Here is a 25,965-nt window from a genome sequence, read left to right as displayed (position 1 = left end):
TGTTAGATGCGATTAATCGATTTGACAGTACTATACTACAGTATATACAAAAACTCATGGCGAAGTCAAGTAGTCAGTGAGGGACAGATCGTTAACAGCGGGTTCTTTGTTATAACAGTATGTCAGGCAGAAAATCCAAACATTTGCCTATCATCATCAAATATGGCTTATCATTTGAAACAAGTAGCAACTTTACATGACCACTTGCTCTAACCTAGATAAATGTACGCTATTTTTAGGTGCATATCCATGTGTTTGTGCGGAGTGTGAAAGCTGAAGTATAGCACACATGACATGGAGGCGCCGGCGTGATCACTGGCATTTAACTTAAAATACTCAGTCTTTTTTGGTCTTACATCAAGAGTAGCATAATACGTCATCCGAAAATGACAAATTTTATTTGTGTGCACTCACAATAACTAAATGTTGTGCTTTTGTAAAATAAGGATGCACTTTCTGCCGTCTCGGCCTCTGTGAACTTGAATGTGTCAAAAAATAAACCAAAACTCAGCGTGAACTTTCTTCACACACATGAGAAATGCATCTGTCGAAAGCTTGAAATGTCTATTTTTAAATGAACCGATTCAAATGGAATACAAATATTCTAGGATTATGTTATGAAACGTGCATATAGGTGCGTGCGCTTTTCTGTGGAGATGACGAGTACGCATCGTCGACCTAATCTCTGCAAGCGAAAACATTATCAATAAATGATTCAAATGTTCAGACAGTCTCCTTGCTGTTTTTCACAACACATTCATAATCATTACTTTTGCCGGTGGGCTGTGGCAAGCTTTATGCGTACGCTTGAACGCTGATTAGGCTGAGAATAGACAATTAAAGGCTCATTATTATGATTCATGGCTTATTAATATACACGTGCGATTAGTCGACTAATCGCTTAAATGAACAACTAATAGTCGACTAGAAAAATCTTTAGTCGAGGGCAGCCCTAATATATATATATACCGAAAATGTACATGGCCAAAAATAATGCCTGGAAAGTTCTCTATTCATTAGCAGGTATGACAGAGTGTTAATTTTCGACTCTGCTCGCTAATTCTACAGTATGTGATCTGTTTAGTTGGTTGTACACTGTTGCAATTTTAAAGAGGCTTAAATCTTGAAAGGAAATGCAAAGCTAAGTTCTGGTAAACATCTCCAAAGCAGGAATGCTTTTGACACCACATGCTACAGCGGATACCCAGAGCTAACCAACCAACATGAGAAACACGTAATTCTGAGAGCGAGAAAAACAAACACGGATGATCGTTCTGCCAGTAGCAGGTGCGGTTCGATTCAAATGCCTGTCAATGCTAATGTACGCTAATCAGCTGTTGGATTTGCCTTTTTTGGCTGTCACACGTAATGAAAGACAAAAATATGTCATCAGACACTTTTTTTTCTCCTCTTGCAGAACTATCAAAGCATGAAGGTGGTGGGCCATTCAGATGAGAGAGAGAGAGAGAGAGAGAGAGAGAGAGAGAGAGAGTCACAAAAATCTGAAAACAACTGCACAACCCACGTGGTGGATCATGACAGCAGTCAAGTGAATAACTCAAGATGGGGAAGCTTTGCAGAATATTGATTTAATGCTGCATCCATGCAGGGAGGGTGTTCACCCACATTACGCACGCTCTAATATTCCCAACATACCTTGGGCCTTTGGTTTTCCAAGCCACTCAGAGAGAAAGACAGAGGCTGAAATATTCCTTTTCGCATGAGCATTTCAGAGCCGAATCGAGCCGCCTGTGCTGGACTGCCAGTGATTAGCACTCCTTTTGTGGAGAATGGGGGTGATATGAAGCATCCCAAAGAATTCTTGGTCAAAACTGTGTGTATTTGGTACGTTTAAACTAAACTTGGCACCCAATTAAAAACATGGTGAGTAAAGGTTTAATGTTAATAGAAGTGCTAGATACACAAATAAAGGGATCTTATAAAGAATATGTCAGTCTTAAGAAATGGATATTATATCCTTCTGATGCATGGTGACCCCTTTGTTTGACAAAAGTCATTTTTTACCATTCAGGAAGTGATGTTACAACCAAACCACCATGATATTTACTTTTGAGCCTTTCTGATCAAAAGTAAGCATTTTCTGAACCTCTTGATAGTATAAATTCAACACTTCTGATGAAAGTGGTGCCCCAAATAATATAAATATATATATATTGTGTGTGTGTGTGTATATATATATATATATGAATATAATCACTTACAATCACAGTTTTATGTATTTGTAATAGAATATCATATATATATATATAATATTATATAGGAATATATAAAATATTATTATATAGAATATTATATCATATCTATATAATATATAGACCTATATATATGATATTCTAATGCAAATACATAAAAATGTGATTGTTAGTGATTATATTCTTAGAAAGGTTATATTCTGTAAAAGGTCATTTTAACAGGGAAAAAAAATTAAATGCTAAAGTTAAAACCTGTTTTGGTTAACCTTATTTAATTAATTTGCCTTAACATATAATATAAATTATATTTTGATAAACAATAGATATGCAATGGTTTTTGAGTTGTTGTCTTTAATTTTACATTACATTTCTGGTAATAGTTTTCCTTTTTATATTAAACAAAATGTAAAATGTATACAGTGTTGTTTTGAAGTAAAAAGACACGTTTTTTCTTTCCTCAGAGAGTTAAAAGTGTTTACTGAAATTGTGTCCATGCAAACATCATTGACAATATTGAATATTTAGCTTATTCCGTTTAAAACATATTGTAAATGCATGTTATAATTGAATTGCTTAATATATTTGAATACTATAAAGACTTTATACGTGTAGCTATATTTAAAATGCACAAAAGCAGCATTTTTATCAGTAATGCAGACGATTATCAATAAGCAATCAATAAATCAAACTACCAATAGCTGATTCTTACTGATGCAATTTTTTTTTGTTCCAGGAGCTTTGAAGCAGCATTGACCTCGGACATCAGAAGACATTCCCCGTTTTTCTTCTCACGCATTCTTGCGCACAGAACTCAGCGAGGAGGAGCGTCTGTCCCTCCGCGTGCGCCCAATGGAACAAAGAGCAGCGTTCTCAATGTGCATGCGTTCAGCCAATAGGAGCGGCTCCCTGCTGATGACGCGACGCAGCGGCTCTGGTCTCTTCCCACTGCGCAGGAAGCGAGACGCGCAAAAGAATCAGAAGTTAAACGCAAAGGTAACGCGGCGCTCTCTCAACAGAAGCAGCAGCAGTTTTTACTGTAACCGCTCGGAGTTTCCCCACGAATGCGAGAGGAACCCGGCGTCTAGAGCAGAATGAATGGTTAGTATCGATATTACTTTTTTTTTTTTATTCTACGAAAAACACTTTGCGAGATGCGTTAGATGTTTATCGTAGTAGCTCTGAGTTTAAATTCGATTTTGCTTTGATGTGTAAAGACGGATTCTGGAATAACAAACCTTTGAGACAGCTAATTATAATAGAAATTCAAAATGATTATTTTAGAGCACTGTTTTATAGTAGCCTATTATCGATTTTGTGTATTCACGCATGCTTGAACTTTTTTTAAAATATGATTCTGTTGATTTCTCTTAATTCTGATTCTTCCTGTGAAACACACCTTTATTATATTATAAAACATATTTTCAACCTAATCTAGATCATCTTAAAACCACAGACCCGTTCAGTTAGTAATCAAAACAAGATGATATCTTGTTGAAAATATTTAAATATAAATATTTAATATTTAATAGTATATAGTATTTAAATATAAATATACAAAGATTTATTATCATCCCATGTGAAAATCTTCTGCATTTTGTCTGCTTTTGTTTAATTTTTGTTCGATTTGACGCGTGTTGTAAAGTTGTGACAGCCGGTGACCTGTGTCAAGCAGTTGTGTGTTTGTTTTTTCTTCATTAATCGTTTGCAGACTTCCATATGCATGTTTAAATGCAGCTCATAAATATAAATAATGCTTGTATTAATATTAAATTTACATCTTGAGAGCTGGGCTATCAAGAAACCTGAGTTCAGAAAAAAAGACTCATTTAGATTGCAATGCAAGACTTTGATGTCTGAGGGTCTTCAGATGTTTTTAATTAGGACCTGTAAAAAAAAAAAAAAAAAAAAAAAAAATGCAGTCTGTCCTGTTCTCTAGGGCGATGCTTTGAAAAAAAAAAAAAAAAGGCAGGAGAACACAGAAAGTCACTTCAGTGGAGGATCGTCTAATCAAATTTTTATAGCGTTTTCTCATTTTTTTCCCTCTCTCTGTACCCTCCCTCCCTTCTTCGCTTTCTTGATCCCGGTGAACGAGTTTCTCTTTGTCTGCCTCTTTGGTAACCACACCTCCCCCCAAAACACAGCCGGCTCAGACACCTGAAGGCTAGACATAATGATCAACGCAGTCCCCATGAGTCTGGATGCCTGCCAGTTGTTTTCGCTCTTTTTTCACTACTTTGTCTCTTCTTCTGTTTTTTCCTCTTGCATCTTTTGCCCTGCTTAATCAAGGGGCCGGCATGCAATGTTGGGGGCCAGTATGCAGTATGTGAGGGGCCAACTCTTCTGCAATGTATGGACCAGGGAGAAAGAAGTCTGGCACACATGCGAGGAGAAGCATGAACAACAATGTCTCCTTGTGTGTGTGTGTGTGTGTGTGTGTGTGTGTGTGTAAGCGGGAGTCTTTATTCAACCGTGCTGTTCAAAATTGCATATCAGGCTTTTCTTTACCATACAAGACCTGTCAACTTACAGTATTCGTGTGCTTAAAAAAAAAGCAAAGATTTATTTTTAGGCATGTTGTGTGACTCTTTTTCAGTGGATAAGAGTGAGCGTTAGATTCTAAGCTTGTTTAAGTGCTTTGTCTGTGTAAGATTAGGTTTACCTCATCTGAAATTACATAAATTGAGGCGTAATAATGCAAGAATGAATGTTGCGATGAGGAAAGCTGTACGATTTTTGCACAGTATCCTAATCCTAAGAATTATATTTTGAGGACTGTTTAAAATCGACACACTTAACATAGCTTTTTAAACTAACAAAATTAAAATTAATCCCCCCCCCCTTTTATTATTAATGTTAATGTTTGTTTGGATTTCAGTGCAGGATTCAGATGATTTAATGAGAAGTTGGATACTGATGTGTTGAAAAAAAAATTTATTCATTTAAAAATTACATTTTTATATGTTTTGCTGCTTTCCACACGCATAACTCTGAATATTACTCGCACATATGAATATCATTACATTTGGCTTGCATTAGCGTCTGTTTCCTTGTATTTTCATAGAAACGTGCCTCCTGAAATCAGTGTTCCATTTTGTCTCTAGCTAGTGCACTTTGATTTGCTCGACGTGCGATATTTTGGATGAAGTCTGCTTGTGTTTTCTCACAGAGCTCAGAGCCGACATGTTGGGAGTACAATGGCACTAAGTAGACGGCAGATCCTTTCTTTCTCGCTCTCCTCCTCTGCCATAAGCCTTTTAAGGGGCGTAATAAAAGGTTCAATAGAAGCAACAAGCTGTTTTTTTCTCTCCTCTCACGCGTTCTTTAGGCATTCTACCTGCGCATGAATAGGAGGCCACTGAGACCGTCTGACAGAGGAAGAGTGTTTATTGAAGGCTAAAGGGCTCAATACAATCAGACAGCCTCACGTAGAGAACTGCACGGCTTGGGCGAGAGGCCATGGGCGCGAGTTCTCCCTAGTGTCACACCCATTGACTCCGTTTGAACCAACGTTTTTGAGCTGCTGAGGGGAAAATCGTATAGCAATGCACATTGTGGATATAGATATCAAGTATGTTTTTAATAGATGTATTATCACAAAGACTTAAAATAAAGGTTCTTTTAAAATGAAGAACCTTTAACATCCATGGAACCTTTGCATTACACAAAAGGTTCTTTATAGTGGGAAACGTTGTTTTTAGATTATTAAAATAATGGTTAATCTATGACATCACTGAGAAACCTCACTTTGGGAATTTTTAAGAGACTATTTTGAAGAGCCAAAATAGAAGTTAAAGAAAAAAATAAACTCATATCTGAATATTGGCGTGAATATGTCCTTTTAAACGAGATGGTTAAAGGAATAATTCAGCAAAAAAATTAAATGGCCATCAAACAATTTCAAAATATATTGGGGTTTTTTTCCCAGAAGGAGGAAATTCATTCAGAATTTGACAGAATACATTTTTTGGGGTGAACTGTCCCCCTTAAACTTTTAACAATCATTAAACCTTGACAAGCCAATCAGTACCATTAGAAGTTAAAGTAATCCATTAAAGTAATCCATAAAAGTAATCCATACGAACATCAATCCCTCTAAGGAATATCATCTTATGTATAACACACATACACAATTTCAATTTGGTATGTATAGAAATACCATCCATTATGTCAGCTAAGCTTAAACCTTGCAGCCCAGCATTAAAAGAAAATATGTAATAATATTTATGCTCGCTGAATTATGGGGTGGATTTTGAATGGAGGGTTCTTGACTTATTCCTCTTGCGCTCAGTGTGAAAGCGCGTTGCCGGCTAGAGGTTAATTGTTTTTAGATCTTTATGTGTCAAGAGAAAATGGAGAAACTGGTGCATAATTGAGCTCCTGGTCGTTTGAGTGATTATGGATTAACGCGCCTCTGCAAAGGAGAAAGACAGCGAGGGAAGGAGAAAAAAGAGAGGACGAAAAGACCCATGTTGTGAGCTGCAACCACAGGGGTTGTCTGGCCTTTTCAGAGCAAGAAGGAGTGGAGGCTTGTTTAGTCAGAGTCCCTTGGAGGCTTGACCTTTGACCTGTGCCGTGCTCCAGGTGCAGGTCAGTTCTCCACGGTGTTCGTTGCACACACACACACACACACACACATGCGGAAGGGCTGAGGGTAATGATGCATGATCTTTTATTTTTTGTTTGTAAGAGGTGTGGCTGAGCCCAAAGGGTTGCAAGGGTGGGCGGAAGAACGTACTTATCCTGTAGTATTTGTTAAAACACCCTTGAAGTTCATGGTTTAAGAACGGAGGGCGCAGCAAAAGATAATGCAGCGTTGTAATATTCATGAATGCATTAATCAGGAGGTTGTCATGTATAATTATTACAGTGTTTGATAATGCCAGAGCAAATCACCTCAGGCAGTGGTGATTGCTGCCTGATGCTATTAATGTTCTTTAATAAAATGCCCGTGTGGGCCGAACCATCAACGCAGCCCGGTAGTTAAGTGCTGTAAGGTTAATGAGGCAATTTACATACGTTCTGCCGCCATCTGGACGCAGTAAGAGACAGCTGCTTGCTCTTATTTCATACTGTGTTTTGGGAGCTAACCCGCAGAAATGTCATTCCAGTACATGCAGAGAGCTTGTTGAACACTTCTGACTTTTGTCCCGTCAACACGGATGAATTCTGGGAGAGAATCGCTATGCTAATGAGCAGTTTTGCTTCTCAGTTGCAGTTTTCGTTTGTAATCCTCCACACAGTAGCTGACTTTCAAAAAGGAAAAAAAGAGGAACTGATTTGTTTTTAGGAGTGTATGCTCTTTTATTTTTTGCATTAGCATGTGGTATCTGTTATACATACAGTTACTTGCTATAATTAGGTATGCGAGAAATATGCAAGCATAAAATACAAGAGCTTTATATTCATTGAGCTCACTATACATGGCATGTACGTGCTTAGATTAAGTCTTTAATGGTTTTATAAGTCATCAGTCACTGATTAAATGAAAGTGAAGAAAACTGAAGTTGCGTAATTAAAACTGGAGGAACTCTTAAAGATATGACTCACCATAAATTTAAATTTCACCAATATCCCATTGTTTTTTCTTCTGAAGCTCTTTCACTTAGTGGTTTTCAAAAAAAATGTTTAGCTGGCAGACCACTTAAAACATGAAATTAGGAATTGCAGACCTACTAGCACGCTTGCTACCTCAAAACAATTACATACTGTTTTAAGTAGTGTACAAATTATCCTTCATTTATACCTTTAATTTTGAAGTTCTCTTTTTCTGATCAATAATGTTGCCAGATGGCCATTTTGTTCTTATTTAATTGACATTAACTGGACTGCTACTTTTAGCTAAGGAGCCAAAATGCTAAGCTAAAAAGTTCGCTAGCTTAAGCTAAGAACTTGCGCATGTACAACTGTTAGAAGTGAGACAAACATTTTTATTGTTGTTAGCACAATCACTTCATGCTATCAGTTGATTAATTAAATGTTGGTACTTTTCAACAATTATAACTATTTAAGTCTTGAGAAGCCAATTGACTGGCGGACCATTTGTAGTCTTTCACATACTTCCATCGAAACCAGTTTGAGAAGCGCTACTCTAACTAGATGTTCCTAAAGCCTTTGAAACGATGCTGCATCTTTATTTTCTTGGTCAGCCAGCATTTTCACCAAACAGCATAATACCAATTGCAGTCGCTATCTTTCCTTAACAGCAGCAAGAAAAAAAGGATACATGGATCATTTCACAACACTTCCTCCAAGGACTGGACAAAGAACAGCCACTCTGCAATCGATAACCAACGACCGCGGGCTGTTAAAGATTTGCAGTTTGGATTCGAAATAGGTAGACACAACCAGGATCCCCTCTGACAGCTGAAAGCAAATAACTGTTACTGGGCTATCCGTAAAATTGCTGAGATGGACCGTGAAAGGGAAAGGCAGAACTGTGGAGTTGGTGGATTCCTGCTGGCTCTGTTTCAGCCATGGTAGACTGACAGGGGTTTAAGCAACGAGCGTTGAGGGCTTGCCGGTGAAACCTGACTGCGTTTTCCGGCAGGCCGAGAAGGTGGTGGAATTAATTCGCTGTCACCTCTGTGTGCCTATTGAGAGCTTGATTCTTCGAGCTTCGCTCAATCTCAGCGATTAAAAAGTGATCCTGCTCAACAACGACTGTGTTAGAGTCAGCGGACGTGTTTGTTCCAGTTAGAAAATCGTGGAAAAAGGAACACGGGAATTAACTCTCATTGTCAGAAGCTCAATCCGAGATGAAAGCCGTCGAATGCACAGTTTTTACAAATTCAGCATTTGTCCGGTTGTGTGGCTCTATCAAAGCAGAGCTGCACCAGGGAGCCTTTATTCGCCGTCAATTGTGCTGCAATCCCTAAAAGATATAGTATCATTTTATTGTTCGGCTGCTCCTCATTTCAACTCGAGACTCTGTTGTGCGATCCATTCAGTCAAATTCTAGGGACCGTTCCAACTTTCAAGTTGCGGTTCATTCATTTAATGTCTTTGAACCCTATTCATGTGTTTGCAAAGTGAACTAAAGACCTGCGAGCTGTAAACTTCAAAGCACTTCCATATTGTACTTATTACAAGAAGTGCATCCAAGCATTAGTGGCTCTCGTATCCAAAGCATTTATCCACAGCTAGCAGAAAGGAAGCTTAAGTTGGCAAGCCATTGGCATCAACAATTTGTGCTACATTTTGCAACCCTTCCACCATGAATATACCACCAGAAGGTTACTTTGTGTTATCAATATGGTGGCACAGTTTAATTTTGCCAAGTTTAGCCTTCACCTTCAGTTTTAGGGCTCTCACAGTTGTCCTAATGACATCTAATGGTGGATAAATGGGGAAGAGTGATGGCAATCGCTTTCTGACCTGACTGAGATGGTTTGCAAGATGTGCCAGTATATCTTGTTCATACATAAGAACATTGATGGCGTTGTTTGGTTTTCCTCTGGTACTAGATGCCAGTTTGATGGATGTTTAATTGAGACATGGTGGACAATGAACTTGAAGCCCCCAAGGGACCACTCAATTAGTTTAGCACCATTGCCGAAGCCTCCCTGTTTTGTCAATGCGAGTACTGGGACTAGTAATCTCAAGAGGTTTTCATGATCTGTTTACGAATACATCCAAACTCCCTGTGGTCCTGCCCTGGTCACCTCCTAATTTGAGTTAAACAGTCCTTTTAAAAAACATTAGTGCTGGAGTAAATTTGGCGTGTGACCATTGTCAAGGTCCCCCCATTGACTTGTGGCATTGCTTTTGTTACCATTGGCATTAGCATAGCTTTAGCTTGCACCTGAAATCAGACCCCCTTAGGGTTCCAGTTATTAACGTTGACTTGTCAGTGAAACATTTCAACATTTCAACATTTCTTTCTAGTAAAGGAAAATGTACATAGACTTTTTTTTTTCTCAGCAGCAATTATGTATTATATTTAACTGTATTGAACTTCCTCAGGCCTAAATCTTTATTTTGTTAAAAATTGTTAAATAATTATATTGTTTTTTTAGGTAATAATGCATGTATTGATGTAACAAAATATGCTAGATTTGGAAAGCACCAACAATTTTGCACAGAAGTCACAGTTTAAATTTTGGATGGGGGAAAAAGTATGTGCTAAAGATCAGAAAAGTCAAACCTGTGAAATCATTATTAGATGTCTGTGTTCTTCAAATCCTTCTTATGTTAAATACTAAGAATGTTAAGTACTATCTTGAATGAATTATTCCACTCAAGGTTTATCTAGGGATTGCCTGAGGATTATTATGGAGTTAGCACAATCACTTCAGGAGCGCTCGTCTTCAGTCCAAATATTTCTCTTCCTACTCATGTGTACAAGTAGATCTGAACAATATGTCTTGAGTTATGAAAAATGCTTGTGATTTAAATATCTGCAAGTACAGCCCCTACATGCTCAAAATGTACAAACTAACATACTCTGCACAAGTAGATGAGCGCAAACGCTTCTAGCTATGCAATCTTTGCAATCTCAGCATTGCCACAAGGGGAGCTATAGCGAGCATTTAGTCTTCTTCTACTGTAATATTGTAATTCTACGTAATGCACATGCCTTGTGTATTTTTCGGGCTTACTCATGCTTTTAGGATTTTGCATGGATCAAATTTATATTATTTATACCTCAGCGTGTTGTTGAAAGGTCTGCCTGGACTAATATACAGGACTACTATAAACATGGCCATTAAAAAACAAACCATAAAATGTTTACTCATCATTGCCACAAGCGGCATTACAATGTGCATAATCTTCAAGTGTGTCAATTTGTTTACAACTAACTATTACACAGTTTAAAAATTGACAGTTCTTATCTTAATCTCATTTATACTTATTATCTAGTTATTTTTAAATTCATGTGTCCTTGTAATATTTAATCAAAAACAATAACTTTCCCTCCCTTCTCTTATTTATGACTTACGATATCTCAACAGTTAGCAAACAATGATCCAATCAAATCCCGATAGACAAAATCAAGTCCAGCCCTACATTTATTCTTGTTTGCGAAGTCATTTCACTAGTATATACGTCACAATCAGAATTTACTTTAATGCCAACTTTAATGGCAATAACATTGAAAGGTAACTCTGTCGCCCCCTAGAATACTGAGGTGTGTTACCACTAAAAGTTACCCAAGAACGCACATTATGTATGTACAATGAATCTGCATACTTAGTTTCTGGCCTGCCCTTGCCTTTTGTACAGACCAAATTGATGTTCCAAAAATCTAGGCTACATAATGTGAATCTTAATGCGAATGTTCATTTATGTAACGTATAAGTAGAAAATGCTCTACATGTTTGTTTTTGAAGGTTTTTTTTAAGTTAATTTAAATATGTTCAGAATCTGTCTGCATCTTTCCCAAATGGCTACCATAAACATGGTCATTAAAATAAAACTGGCCATAAAATGACTATTTAAATTAAAACCAGGGAAATGGTTGTTATGATCTAACGACGAAGGGAACAACTGTGCCACAGGCTAAGAGAGACACATCTACAGACTAACCATCTTACTTGAATGTCTACTTTGTAAATGGCATGTTATGTAGGCTATGTATGGTGAGGAAAAATAAAGATCCACATTAGTGTTATAGTTGTCGGCGTAGCATGTTTTAGCCTTGAATGTTTGTTCAAGGCGGATGCTAGTTGAGTTAAGCGATGCATAGCTGAATCCCTGACTCTCTACGTATCTTTCTCTCGTTTTTGGAGGGCTTGTAAACTGGCGGTCGCCTCATCTCCTAACCCCTTTTTGAAGCCCCCTCTGGTATTGCTGAGTGGACAGAAATGCAGGAATGGTTGGAGCTTGAAAACGAGAGACCCTCCCCGTCGCTCACTATCTCACTTTTCACACTGTCTTTCCCTCTCTCATTTTTTTGCCGAGCCTGTACAGGCATGCCTGTCAACTGAACGGAGGGTGGATGGGGGCGCTGAGGGAGAGGAGTGGTCTGGGGTGAACAAAGGAGCACTGTCACCGCTTTTCAGGGGTTCTGGGCTGTGCAGGGTGAACGGAGAGCTGGGTGGGGGGGTGGCGAGAATGGCAATTAAATATGGACGGGCGTGCATTGAAACCGAACATAGAGAAGGACAAGCATTGAGTGTTCACACATATAGTCAAGCTCGAAACGGAGACTGTGGAAGCTCTATGTTTGTCGTTCATTGTGCAATATTTGCCCAACCCTTTATCTGTGCAGCTGTGGCCTAAAAAAAGAGAAAGAGCGCGTTGAATAGCCGCACAGCTGCTGGCGATTTTGATGAGCGTCTATTACCACTACAGAGTCATCCTCTTGCGCTGAAGTCACCTCTCCACACAGTGTAATATAGAGCAGGGCAGGGCCAGATCAGGGCAAATGTTTGATTTGTCAAGCCTTGCTCATCCTTTCAGAGCAAAAACACAGCTGGTAGCCACACAGTCACGACCCCGATGACTGGGAGGTGTTGTACTGTCGTGACTTTTCTCTGTAATACTCTTTGTACGTCTTGCGGGTGCCGCGGGAAAGATAACGAAAAGTATTTTAATGTAATGATTGGAATCCGCGACCTCGTCTCATCTTGTCAAATTGAGTTTTTTAAATGAAATGCGCTGCCTTCTGCTTTCGCCTGACTTTAGACAGTTCCATCTGGTGAAACGATTTCCTTATCATTCTTCCTTCCCCCTCCCTCTGCATTTCATAGGTTATCAAGGCGCCAGAAACAGAGCGAGGGAAGCTGTGAGAAGATGCAATGCTAGGAAGTCTTTTAAAACCTGGTTCTTCTGGTGACTTGGCAGAGCTCAACCATGGAACGTCAGACTGTTGAAGGCCGAAGACGACCGATAAAGGTAACGAATTTACCTCTGAGGGTTTGTGGTGAAGTTGAAATGTACGTTCTGTGTCCTCGAATGGCTCCTCGTTACCATCTGCAAACGTGTGTATGTATGTGTGTTGGGCATTTTGCCATGTGATCCAGGTGCAGAACGTGTCGTTTCATCTCCGGCTCATCCTGCACACTCAGGCGTCAGTTCCTTGACTCATTATCTGTGCCTTCATCTAACCTCGTCATGTTAAACCGACATCTGAGACTCCCTGTATTTTACTCACTGCAATTACCTCACCGCAAGACACTATCACTGCTATTATGAGCGAGTCTGGAACAATATGTCATCTTTAGGGTTGAGATGCAGTGCAAGAATTACATTTTCAAATATAGGTATTCCACAACCTTTGCTGACTATGAAGATGTCCGGCATGATGTAAAAGTTGGTTTTCAGGTAGTCTGAAAGAGCAACAATTAAACAGCCTAAGCATGCAATGATTTGTAATTATCAACAGTTCAGCCAAAAATGAAATTTATTGTCCTTTATGTCAAACCTGCATGCATTTTTTTCTGGCGAACACAAAATAATAATTTATGAAGAACCTTCATAGTGAACGTGTCTTTTGAACTCCAAAAAGTACAAAGAAACACCATAAAAGTCATCCATACGAATCGTGTGCTATAAAGTCTTCTGAAGGCATATGATTCAGAAATGTATGCTGTAATTCACTGAAACTTTTGTCGCTGGTCTGGGGTATTGACAACAAACAGGACTAGATTGCTTTTGTGGTGTTTTTGTCCTTTTTTGAGCTTGACTGGCAGTCGTTGTTAAAAACGTGGTGTTCCACAAACAAAATAACAGCGTGACGGATCTGGAAACACATGAAGGTGAGTAAATGACAGAATTTTTGTTTTTCCGGTGGACTAATCGTTCAAGTTTAAATGTTGCTTGTGTACATGATTTTTACAGCCCTTACCCTTAAATCCACAAAGATCAGAGTTACCGATCAGCCGTTTCATTCAAAGTGTTTGCTTTTCTCCAGGGCCAAAAATGTTGCATTGTGCTGCCAGTTAGTATTCCCAAGACGAACTCTCAGCCACTTAAACTAAGAGCATTCTTTATCCATACTAAAAGCTTGAGTAAATGATCTCTAGTCTGTCAAGTGGTTAGACTGACTGGCCCTGTAGGATTATAGGTAACACAGTTGTAAATGCTGAATGGCCGGAAGGCTATAATTTCTCCTTCCTTTTCTATCCCCCATCGGACCCCACCCTCCCTCGCTCTGGTCTGTTGTAAAAGTCCCAGCAGACTTTTTTTGGGAGACTAGTTAAAGACACTGGCTGTCTCTTTTCCAGTGGACACTTGCTACATTATCCTCGCTCCACCCTTTTGTAGACCCCCACACGCCTCAACAAGTGTTTAAAAGCTACTTTTATTCCCTCCGGCGACGACCTCTCCAGCTGTTGTCTTCCTGGAGGTGATTCACTCGGCCGTTTGATTCCTTTTCTCTCGCACCTCTGCCTCATCTTCTCCCGCTGGGTTAACAACGCACCTCCGGCCTTTGACTACCGTCGCATGGCAGGTGAATCCAGCAATTTCAAGTGGACTTGAAAGCGGGGGGTGGGGTCTGTCATTGAAAGCACTAATTGAGAATGCAATTTTAGATCTTTCTCAGTTAGCATAATCTACCCCTTTTTTGTAAAAGTTTTCCCTCATGTCTCCACTCCCATGCTGCGAAGTCCCAAGGTCCACTCATCCTATTCTGCGTACGCAGCAGGTGGCTAGTGGCTAGCAAGCTAGCTGGTTTTTGCGAACCTAACAGTGCATTACATGCCGAATTAGCAGACACGGCCCTCAGAGCATTTATAAAGTCACACTGTGGAGAGATGGCTAACGTTGTCCTTTGGTAATTGGCACAAGCTTGGTGGGATTTAGAACTGTCAAGGAGGATTTTAAGGAGAGTTGAACTATATGGCAGAGTGCTGATAGATGAAAATTGTGTGATTTATACTTGCCTGATTACATACAGTCACTGGTTCTTCGCATTTGCCTTTATAGTATAGTAGTATGCTCTACATAGTATTCGTCTCTCTGTCCAAATTTATGTGATACAATGCATAATTGAATATTTGAAGTATAAAATACACATTGCATGTCACCTCTGAATCTTGGAGCAAATGCACAATGTCGATGCCAATTGTAGTCTGATTAACATTTACATTGGGTGAGGCTGAGGCACATTATCAGATCTGTTAGTCTGACTTTGTGAAGTCTGACTGGTATGATTTCAGTCTGATATAATATTTGCTTTAGTCTGACTAAAATCGTGCATGTAAATTTACTGATTTCTACTTGAGAACAGTATAGAAAAGAAAGGAAAGGCTGAGGAGAAAAGGAAGGAACAGCATTGGAAAATAACGCAAACCAGACTCTTACAGGTTTGAAACATGCAACCGTTGCTGTAGCTCAACTGGCTAGCATTGCTCTAGCAATGACTAGGTCATATTGTCAAATGTATATCTTAAATAATGTATGCAAATGTCATAACACACCGATAGGCTACGTAGCATATTCATGATTTAACATCCTCTCCTTGCATTCTGTAACAAATCCTTTCGTCGCGGGTCAAAATGACCCGAAGGCCTTTTTTTTTGTCCAGAAAGCTTTTTGATTTCTTTGGAGATTTTTTTTATTTTATTTTTATTTTATGTACCTTTTTTAAAAATAAATAATATAATTTAATCACATTCCTCAAATTCTTTAAACTTAAATTCTAAATAACTCCAATACATGCAAAACCAGCCGAAATCAGCTCAAAATATATCACATTGGGTCAATTTGGGGGGAAAAAATATATAAATATATAACTTGATATTTTATGACTTTTGTCACTAAATGGCCTTATAGCTCTATATGGAGCAAATGAGCTGTTCCGCTGGGTCCTAAAGTCAGTACGTGAGTTTCTCTTCAGTATGCATTCAGATACACATGTACACATTATAAAATGGTTTTTGGTAGTTTTAGCATTTTTACCTTTCATTGCGAGGATTTTTCTATTTATACTGAAGCATTCCTCGCATTCCATTCATTCCTAAGGGATCGAATTGACCCGCGAGGGAATTTTTTGCGAATTCGTGGTTCAAGTGCGACAGAAGTCCTAAGGTCTTAGACTCCTCCGATGAACACTCAATTTTTTAAAATGTTAACAAAAATGAGTTTCTGGTCAAAATGACCCGAGGGAAGGATGAGGGTTTATTGAGAAATGTAATTGCATATTGTACGGAAATTGTGTGCATTTACGTAAATGTGGGAATAGTTTACCTGCTGCTTCACAGAATGCTAAATGAGCGTGTTTCTATGGCCCATGCTAATTATGTAGCTCTGCTACAGGACCTGAGTGATAGTTACCGGTATGAAATCTGGACAGCTTTACTACCTCCGAGAACAGTGCCAGGGCCACGGGCACTTGACCAGAGAGAGATTATCTGGGCTTTCTTTCCTCTCTGCCTGCCAATATAAGCACAGCCAGCCATTTCACTTATCACCGGAGGTTAAAAACTACTGGCTAACCACATTGTGTCTCAATCTTCATGGTTCGTACTGTAGAGCTTGAAATGATCGTAGCATTTCAGGGAAACCTGGATGGAATTTGAGAGCGTTATTCCTACTGGGTTCATGAACCGCTTGAAATCCTTGGCTCTGTGGAGGCTTGTTTTGGACACAATGGCGTTCAGTACATTCCCCACTTGTTTCTTTCATAAGGTGCTGAACCTTCAGGTGGACTGAAAGCTCTTTAAAGCCCAGGGTTTGCGAGGGGACAAAAGACTCTTCACATGACTGTATTGATAGAAAAGACCTGGGAAATCTCCTGCAACGGCGTCCTTTCTTTAGGCAACATGCACATTGCCCTGTATTTTTTGAACTGAATATTAATAATCGCCACATAAATGAAGTGATAAGTCAAGGTGTCTGGCCCAAACAAGCAACATTGTAATCCAAGATTGATATAACAAGCAATGTTACAACAGGCCCTCCTTGCCTGTAATGTATTTTGAGAGATAAATGGTCTCAAAGAGATTAAGTCGGTACAACCACGAGCCAAAGCGGTATAAAATGTGTTCATCACACTCAATTTGCCTAGCAAATTTGTAGCCGTTAATGCTGCTGTGGGAAAATATATTGAGTTACTTACCACCTTGTGTCTTTGCTGCCCAGGAGCTGCTCACGCGAGTTCAGGGTCATTACCCTCGCTGTCAATGACAAATGGAGCTTGATAGCATCTGCGCTTAGCTACAATGGAAACAGATTAATACCTCGGGGTGAAACTTTGCATATTACGAGGAGGAAGGAGGGGGGGCGTTTGTACCCTCTCCTGTTTTCTTTCGGCGTCCCGTGTTTTGCAGCCCGAATAGTTGTTGCTCTCAAATGAGATCGTTTTAATGGATCATTTGGAGATTTCGAGGGGAAACGGTTTGTTTGGATATGCTAAGAAGATGAACGCTTCAGAGACAAAGGATGAATCATTAAAGCAGGAAAAAACACAGCTATGTTCTTCTCCAGCTACCCTGCACTTTGCCTCCCGCTTCGTGACTGTCCCTGATATTGTCATTGTAAATTACAGACTATCAGGGGCCACGAAGCGTCTTGTTTTAGGAGACAGTCTTTTATTACAGCGTCTCAGAATTTATGACATCCTTTCATCTTAAAAACTTAACTCTGGATGCTCCCGCTTACAACCTATAACATTTTCTACCTCAAAGGTGTTTACATTTGCATGTAGGCCTGTGCATTTCATAGATAATTTTATCCAAAGCGACTTGCGTTCAGTGCATAATTTTTTTTTTTTTTTTTTTGTGTTTATGAGTGCTGCCTTCAATCATAGCCTTATTTTTAGTTTTGAGTCTCTCAGATTTTTGTACTTTTGTATTGGTTAATGTAGTTGTAAATGTTGGAATTGTCCATTTTCTATATAAGGTTTGAGTGTGTAATGGCTGGTTTTCAGTGTGGCGAATTTGTACTCTGTATAAATCTCAAATGAGGGAGGTTACTGCTGTTATGACGACGTACTTTCAAGTCGATGGCGCACCCTGAGGATGGAGACAATTAAAACATCTAAAGCCTTGTTTAGACGGCTAATCTGGGTGGTCCAGAGCTTGGGCGACAAGTTACAACTGGTTAGCGCCACAATAAAGTCTAGAAAAATGAAGGCTGGTCTGGAGAACTCATGCCACTGTGGAGATATTTGAGGTTTTGATGTTGAATGAAAAGTTAGAAATTGGCTCAGTTTCATGCAGACATTGATATTATTAAATTAAATGCATTTCTAGTCCGTGGTGCACTGTAAGACTTCAGATGAGTTTGTGGGTGGTCCTCATTTAGGTCTTGTGTATACATTAGCTTGTTGAAGACAAAAATTGTGAGCCACATGGAAGTTTCTAAAATAAAAATGTTCATCAAGTTGTCAAGTAGGAACAAGACTTGGAAAATGAAATTGGATGACTTAACACCGTGCAATTCAGTGCATTACATCGGTGTTAGGGTTGAAGGAATCTATACAAATTGTATAAATCTTTATTAAAACTGAAGGTTTTCATATTCTAAAATCTGGATTTCAGTGTGCCTGGAGAACCAACATTCCATATAGAATTAGATTCTCAAATGTTTCTCCCAAACAGCAATGAGATTAAAGGAACAGCAGTGGAGTCTTCCATTGTCTTTTATTTTTATCATTTTTCTCCTATAGAGTTTCAAAAGAGATCTCAGTAATGTCACAAACTGTGCTCAATTTGTCAAGATCCCAAAGTCTGCTGTCAAACGTCAGAATATTTCTTAATTTAAAATGATCCAAACTAATATTATAGATCTGATCTCTCTTACAGTATGTCAACAGTTGTCTCATTTGTCTCTATTTCTTCTTCAAACGATTTTTAGAAGAAATATTTGTGACGTCATTTGTGGGAGTTCCATTTTATCTCCTGAGCTCTGATCTGAGCAATGCATCCTCTTATTTTTTATTAAATTTATTGGTCAAGGTCAATTGATTACGTTTATTTTTCAGACATATTTTTGCTAAAATGCAGAATAGGCTGACTGGATGCGCAACATTACCCACTAGCAACAATAATAGTCATTATTATTATTATTATTATTACTGCTGTCCTAACTATGCTTACATTTTACATGTTTAACATTTAGATTTTTTATTTTAAATTAGAAAACATATGCAATATATTGGCAACTCCTCTCTACAAATTTGACCTTAAATTGTCTTCAACAGAATTGCCATTTTTGTCCTCAAAATGAATTTATTAAGTTTCAGCTCTTTTTAATCCAACAGCACCGTAGAGACGTCTGCGTTTCGCGTGTTGTCAGTTTCCTCGGTTCCTCTCTTTTCATCTTCTGTCACTGCTCCATGTGAGATTGGGCGTCACAGTGTTCTCACATGTACCTGGCCTTTGAGATATCAAAGGTTGACTGCCATCTGTCCTAGCAGGCTAACACAGACGCGTGAGACAGAGTTTCTCACTCAGGTGAAGCCGTCTGGCTACAACCAGCTTTATCTGTTACACACAGAGGTAGAATGTGTTACAGGAACACACAAGAAAAAAGTTCAGCACAATGAATTGCCTTTATCTTACAGATAAATAGACATATATGACCAACAGAGACACTGATAGCGGCACGTCACCCACAATATTCAGATTATCATAGGTTTTCATACACGCTTCAACATGCGGTTGCAATTTCTTCAAAAACTGTGTGTAATTTTGAATAAGGAAATCCATGCATTTGAATTGCAATTGTGTATGCAAATTTTGGTTGAATCAGTTGAACTTGCAAAGGATACCGTAACCACATTGATAAGAACAGATATAATTTACCACTGCTACCTAGAAGCATTCAAATGAGTTTCAATCCAAGTGGTTATTTTCAAACTGCCTTTTATATTGTTCTGTGATGCATTAAATAAATTTGTTAGACAACTAGTCTAACAATTTATGGTCTCAAATTATGCTGCAAAAATGTTTAATCAGTATTTGTTTTTTATTTATTTGTTTAATTATTAATTCCTTAATTTGTATCTTTATCTTTTTTGTTTTATTCGCTTATTTTCTATGGAAGCTTGTTTCCGCCACGGAATAAAAAAACGTAAAAGATAATTGCGACTTTTTTATCTCGCAATTGCAAGTTTATAACCCGCAATTCTCACTTTTTCTGCTATTCTCACTCTTTTCTTGTTTATAGTGTTTATATCCCACAATATTTACTTTTTTCTTGCAAATGCGAGTTTATATCCCACAATTCTGACTTTTTTTGCAATTGCGAATTTATATCCCACAATTCTGACTTTTTTTGCAATTGCAAGCTTAAATCCCACAATTCTGACTTTTTCTCGCAATTGCGATTTTATATCTCGCAATTGCGATTTTATATTTCGCAACTCTGACTTCTTTTCTCTGAATTGTGAGATATAAACTTCTAAAGTCCAATTATGCGGGAAAAAAGTTTATATCATGCAATTGCGAGAGAAAAAAAAGTCCGAATTGTGAGATTAAAAAGTCGCAATTACCTTTTTAATTTGTATTCAGTGGCGGAAACCAGCTTGCATATTTTATTTCATTGTATCTTTTATATTATGTTATATTATTTATATATTTTTTAAACTTTATTTTTTAACAAATATTATCTGAAAAATGCATTTGCATGAGAACCAAAATTGTGTGAGATAATACGACTTGTTTTCAGAGAAAATATCCTTTTGAATGAAGTTTACTTTTCTTGCCCCATTGGCAAATTGTTTAAGCATAACTCTTACAAAACGTAACGATTTAGTAAAGCAGATCTCCTGCCAAGAGACGGGAATCACGGGCTACCCTCACACTGACCCCTCCAAGTGTAGAATTTGTACACACTGTGAGTGTTTGCTAAAGGAAGTCCAGAAATCTTTCAACTTCCTTCCAAAGTGCTTGGAGAAATCCTTCATGTCCTACACACCCTTAAATAATTTGTTAGAAAAAGAGAGATGACCCAGAATGCTCCAGCCCTGCAAACTCCACATGCACTTTTTCCCTTTAAACTACAGATATGGGGCTTAAATCTACCCAGTCTATATTCAACTACCAAACATTTTGAAAGAGATTTGATAAAAAGAGCACAAGTTTTATTTATTTATTTGGTTCTCTCTCCCTGTCTCTCTCAGGTCCAGACATGAAGGAGACCGCGTCTTGTCTGTGGCATCTCACAATGAGAAGAGCTTTCAGCGTGTCGCGAGGTAATTACTCTCCTTGAGCAAGGGGGGCGAAAGCTGTTTATTGTAATTATGTCAGAGAAATGAAGAAGCATGCTTGTGAGATGCTCAAACATTGTCTCAACATATTTGGGGGGGAATTTACCTGAGTTATGTGTCAGCATAATATCCCAACATCACATTCCCAGCCAGCTATAACATTCAGTTGTGTTTAGAGCGTCAGGATAATGATGTGCTAACGCTTGTGAAACCGTATCGTAATGCGCGTGTGCGTGTGTGTGTGTGTGTGTGTTGTCTACCCTGAAGCCCTTGGCCCCATACACTCGACAGTGACCATTCCATCCACACAATAGAAAAATATCCTGCTTCTGTACATAACAACAGCTCTGCTGAAGTGGCGGGATTAGAACATGCCGGCCCCGGCCAGGGGTTGCCATGGGAAAGAACCTCCCTTCTTCTGGATCTGTTTTTCATTTACCCCGCCGGTCTGGGATTGAGGTTTTATGTGCTTACACTATCAATGTTTGGCCCATTAATTCACATCTGCAATTATAATGTCCAATTAGAGGCCAGGTTGGCTCGCCTTTTTTGTTATGAAGTCAGAGGGGGTTGGAAAATAGTGCAATTTTACACTGAGAGGGGTATTTGCTGGTATTGCGTTCCTGGTTATTTTATGCCCGGAGGCTAACAGTTAATTGTGAGTAGGTGATAGTAGGGTAGTAGAGATTGCAGAAAGAAATGAAGGAGGAAGTCACAACAGGAACCGATGTATTGAGGCACTTGAATGTAATGGCTTGCTAGATCGACCAGTGCAACATGCAGAGAAATGACAGTCAAAAACAAGGTTTTGCTACAGTGACCATAGTTCAACTGTTTTTTGTTGAAAAAGCATAGTAACCTTGAGTAACTACAAAAATATGTATGTATTGCATTAAAACCATGATAACTTACTAAATTAACCATGGTTTTACTACAGCATTTGCAGTAAAACCACAATAACTACAACACTATGGTTTTGCTACAGTACAATGGTGTTTTGTTTTGGGGTTTTTTGTAGAAAAACCATAGTAACTACAAAAATAACCTTGGTTTTACTACAGCACCAGAATCTTAACAATAGAGTTTGTAGTAAACCGTAGTAAAAAATACAAACTTGACAATGGTTTTACTAGTTCTGACTCATTTATACGTTGAGGGAGAACATTTTGTTTCCAAAATTAAATCATTGGATTTTATTGTCACTGTTGATGTCACAGCAAATTATTATCAGTACCACTATTAGACTTTGTGAAATCTAATAAAAACACAATAAAATATGATGTAGTACGTATTAGGATATGTCCAAATGTATGAGATCACACTGAAAACCTAGGTTTTATTTAAGCCTAGCGGGTTGCACACATGCTCCCTCTCTCCACAGTACCTACTGTATGAATAAAAATAGCCAAAAAAGCACTAGTGTGTATAATGTCTCTCATCTGAGATGTTAGGATCGCAGCGGTAGGGGCTGTCGAGCCATGCGGTGCAGGCCTCTGAGGAAACCCTCGGCAAATGGATGTTCTCTTTCAGTGCACAGCAATAAATAATCCAGAAAAATGATCGTGTCTACGGCAGAAGAGGTGGGAGACTAACGAGCCCGCTGTTACTCATACTGTCATTAGCTTCCTGCTCTCTAAGCCCCACCCACACCTCACTTGAGGGAAATTTAAATGCTAGTAACACAGAACACATCCTAGTGCGCCTGCTGCTCTGCTAGCTTAGCCGCTAATGTTGTGTTGTAATCTTAGCTCAATAGGATAGCTCAATAGCAATAGGATAATGGGTGATGCAAGCACAAGCAGTAGACTCATTAAAGGTAGTGGTGGGCTTAGTGGTTAAACAAATAGCCTGTGTCTTATAATTGGTCTGTTAGCATAGAAATAGCATGTCTGCTAATCTTCAAGAGAACATTTGATCCATTATGATTCTTTTTATTTTTTCATATGCTTTCTGCATGACTACATTTTGAGATTTATAGATTTAAGTTAATTAGCGACAAGCAATATGTCTGTTCCAATTAACATTTTGAAGATGGCTTTTATCACTTTTTGCTTTATCACATCATGGCTAAAGTTTTTCAAAGGGGCTCTTTTTAATGTAACGTCAAAAGTTATATTCGTACAGTAAAGCTGCCTTATTATCAGTTCACGTTCTCTCGCCGTTGTTTTTTTGTTGTTGTGCACATGACATTTCGCAATGGTTTTTAATGCTAGCAACCGCATTGTCTCTTAATATGTCGCAATCCTAAAAATGTGTAAACGCGCGCACACACACACACACACAAACGTCATGGTCTGTAATGACATTCATGACTTCAGATGTCCACTATAGACTGATTTTCATGGTTATTGAGAGACTAACGTCGCATGCTTTGTTTGAAAACTCTTCATGCTTTTGACAGGCCTGCGGACTTCCTGCCGGTCAGTAAGCTTTAGTTGGACCACTCATCCAAACACACGCACACACACCATTTGTTTGGTCCTCAGGGGTTTTAAAAGGCTGCATGGTTGGTGCACATCAGCACAGATACTTTTGTTTGCCTGATATGTGAGGAAGCTATGTTTTTCGGTATCACCAAAGCATGCAATTAGAAGCGGTGGCATATGTGTGTGTGCAATGTCCTCCTCCTTCGTCCTGATAGAGGCCCCTTGTGTGAAGATCTTACAGACCCAATTACTGTAATCACGATGATCAAAGGGAGGGTGTTGAAGAGAAGAGAGCAGCAGTCAAGTCAAAGTCTGGCTAAGTGTGTGTGTGTGTATCATTTGCGTGGGGGTAGGGGTGCGGTTTGCTGTTCGATTCACATCCATCATCTGTTTAATGTACGGATTCGTTTATACAACTCTCAATCTCTTTCTTTTTGTGTGCATGTGTGTGTCTTTGCAGTTTCCAAGGTTGGTACAAGGGATACACTGGATGAGGTCGGAAGCCAAATTCCTCCTGGGCGGCTGACCCTCTCCTGCACCACGGGAAAGGGTGAGCATCGATGTTCGGGTGCACTCAGAAATGATTCCGTGTTCAAAGTTTTACAGACACAGAAATGGTACTAAACAAAAGTAAATGTAATTTTTAAAGTCGGTTATATCAGTAGCCTAATAAAAACAGTTTTATTTTACATGGAATGGGTCGCCTCATGGAGGCCACCATTTTGAAAGATTTTCCTGCTGAAAACTACTCACTTAACCATCCTATTATTAAAAACTTTTGCTTGCTAAATATATTATTCAATAGGACAGCAAAAAAAAATTTGCATTTCAATCATGTTTTTGCTAACTAAATGCTTTTGGTTTTGCATCATTCTGCATCCACACCACTAGGTGTCAGTATGTCATGTTAGGCATTGCAACCAGCACAATATAAACCAAAAAATTACTGAGTGCTCCTTTTAAAGTGTATCTTTTAAATAAGATTTCCAAGATAATAAATCGTATAATGCCCTATAATGAATCCTGTTCAGTATTTATTTAATTATAAATGACACATTTCATGGATCTTCCATATAACATCTGTTCTCTTTTCTTGTTTCCTTTTATTTATTTCTCTGTTTCTGTTTGTGTTATGCTTGCTTACACTTGGATTAAAGCCAGATTACTGTCTAAGACTTGTGGATACTGAATCTAATCACCTTTTGTAAGCAAGACTTTGTTTGATTTATAAAGAATGCTTTTTCAAAAGAATGCATTCAAAAGAAATGAACACTTTTACATTTTGTATGTTAATTGTATTTTTAATCATTTGTATATTAATTTTAAAACTTGTGTATCGTATTTTCAACTGAAAAAGAACATTCATCTAGAAGTAATGGAGGGCAGGGCTTGAAGTGATAAACATGTGATATTATTGGTTAATATTTTTGCCCCGCCCACATGGCCTTGGTTACATCAGTAAGAAATTGATGCACAATAAGACAAGGGGCAATTATGGAAAAAATAAATTGTCAGTTTTGTTTTTAGTTGTGTAAAAATGTCCAAACCATCAAAAGGTCATAAAGTTTGAGAGCAGAATTCAATAAGTTGTATTTTTGGAGTAGGTGACCTGTGATATGTCCTTTCAGCATTGAGAGGTGGGATGCACCCGCCCGCTGCTTGCCTTGTCTCCACAGCGACCTCTGTGCAGACTGTCAAGTCGACTCACCATCAGGCCATGTTTGCCTCAGTGAACATTCAACGCTGTCGGTGAGTTTGAGCTAAATAGAAAAAAACCATCGACCGTTGATTGTACCCTGCGGCCGAGCCCTACCGAGCCTTGCCTCTCCCTACCACCGGCAAAAGAGGAATTTAAACATGGACTCCTGGAGACACGACGGCGCGGTCTTCCGATGCTAGCCTCGAACAACGCCTGAAAAGTTTGACTTTGAAAACTGCAACAAAGGTCACAATCAACATTCATTGCTGTCGGTGGGTTGGACTGTAAAAGAAAGCTCACTGAACAATGAATGCAACTGTGTCCCAGATTTCCTTCTCGCAAAGTGGCACCGGAGATAAATATTAACTGACAGAGCTGGATATACTCATTTGCTCGCCTCTCTGAGTTTGTTTGTGGCTCTTCGTGGCAAAGACGCAAGTGGACTGAGAACACCATGTCAAAGGCCCCTTTAAGGCTGATGAATGTTTCCTTTGTATAATAAATAAAGACAAGACCTATCCAAACCCA

At 38.7% G+C, this 25,965-nt stretch overlaps 1 long non-coding RNA gene across 3 annotated transcripts; it reads left to right on the top strand.

The window, feature by feature from the left end:
* The first annotated feature begins 3,162 nt into the window (after positions 1-3,162).
* On the top strand, positions 3,163-25,965 carry LOC309476742. 3 transcript variants are annotated; one of them, XR_014198323.1, is made up of 5 exons: positions 3,163-3,311; positions 12,905-13,049; positions 21,226-21,297; positions 24,199-24,288; positions 24,900-25,965. It is a non-coding gene; the product is annotated as an uncharacterized lncRNA (long non-coding RNA). The 3 variants fall into 3 exon arrangements; XR_014198324.1 differs by having other exon boundaries at positions 24,896-25,965; XR_014198325.1 differs by having other exon boundaries at positions 24,199-25,965.

This window comes from Leuciscus leuciscus (genome assembly GCF_965113295.1).
Source record: "Leuciscus leuciscus genome assembly, chromosome: 15".
Lineage (NCBI taxonomy): Eukaryota > Metazoa > Chordata > Actinopteri > Cypriniformes > Leuciscidae > Leuciscus > Leuciscus leuciscus.
The sequence above is the reverse complement of the archived record's forward strand: the minus strand, read 5'-3'. Positions and strand labels throughout refer to the sequence as shown.